Raw genomic sequence first — 1,595 nt, 5'->3', positions numbered from 1 at the left:
CTCCAAAGGCTGATATCAAGATCAAATCTTGATCGTTCCTGCTTGAAAGAGGAGATCGAACTAGCAGTTATGGCAGCGGCAGGGAGGAGGCGACAAGGAGACAATAGCACAGTCTCACTGGATGCTATGTTCTCTCTCTGAAATTGAGAATGTGATCTTCTAATAGGCTGCCGTCCCCTCCTCCTTTTATATCCTTAAAGGGTTCAGCTCCTAATCCCATTAGGAGTTGCTGATCCAAGTCATATTTGGATCCGAATTCCCTTTAAGTAATAAGGGTAGACCCTTATCCAATCTGTAGATTAGATCAGCCCTCTCCTAATCATATTTGGAGGTTTCCAAATCTAAATCTCATTTAGATCTTGACTCTCTGAGTGGATAGGGTTAAGACACTATCCTATCTGCTAATCTAATCTTAGATCCTCCCCTTAATTTAACTGATCAAATCAGGCCAGTTTGAAATGAGCTTTAGGCCTATGAAGTCTTAGTGCTCAGTATGCTTCCAAACTACTACCCAGTTGGACTTCTTTGTATGGCATGGGACCCAAACATTAATCTACACATCAGTCACATGGGTTCAGCCCAGCCTTTGTTACAAGGCCTAGCCGAATACACTATTATGGATAGTCCACCCCTGAGCCCATCACATGGACTCCTAATGGGCCCAACACCTACACTAAGTGGTCCCTGAGCCAAGCTACCTTATAAACTCAGGGACTGTGGGCAGATGCAAAATTAGCCCATCAGGTATTACCCTCAATGGTCTTACACTTAACCTCTCAGCCCATAATGATCAAACACTACCCGACAAGAGAGGACCTCTCCCTCGGCTGTAAGGAACAGTGTTGCACTCTCTACTCACATGGATCCCGGGAATTAAAACATTTTGCAAACATTTTGAAACCATAACATATATATATTTTTCTCCCTTAATGTTTAGTCTTTTATACTTATTTAGTGCCTAAATGGACTCATTATTCTTATATTTTGATTTAGGGCACAAGTGGAGGCATTAAGTAAAAATGAAGCTAATTGGGCAATTCTGGACAGTTTCAGCATCGCTTCATAATCCATAATTGTTTGATCCCTCTAATATGCGAAGCAACTAGAATTAAATGATTTGCTGCGTCAGAAATTGTTAGATCTTAGGAAGAACACTCGACTGAATTAAATGCAACTGCTTGTGCTTATGTTGTTTAGCTTCGTCGATCTCCAATTCTTAAGGCTACTACTGGATTAAATCTTGAACGCTTGTTTCGGGTTATTTAGTAGTAAGGGTTAAGTAGATCGCTTGTATTCTAATTAACTGCAACTAAGGAGAGATAGGAAAATAATTCCTGTGGTGAATATTCAAAGTGAGAATTGATATATTTTTGCATCGATGATCAGTGGTGAAATTCTGATGGTGGATGTTGACATAGACCAAGATTTGTTCTTTTGATCAATTTCGACACTTTAATTTGAATTGCTCCGCATTTGATTTTCTTTCATTTTAAATCTGATTTTCATTATACTCAAAACCCCCCCATCCTTGTGATGTGTGGCTCGTTGTGACACTAGCAAGTGCACTAGCCACTCAAGTAATAGAGTAGTGAGTA

Source organism: Nelumbo nucifera, chromosome 7 (assembly GCF_055504915.1).
Source record: "Nelumbo nucifera cultivar China Antique chromosome 7, China Antique-T2T, whole genome shotgun sequence".
NCBI lineage: Eukaryota > Viridiplantae > Streptophyta > Magnoliopsida > Proteales > Nelumbonaceae > Nelumbo > Nelumbo nucifera.
The sequence above is the reverse complement of the archived record's forward strand: the minus strand, read 5'-3'. Positions refer to the sequence as shown.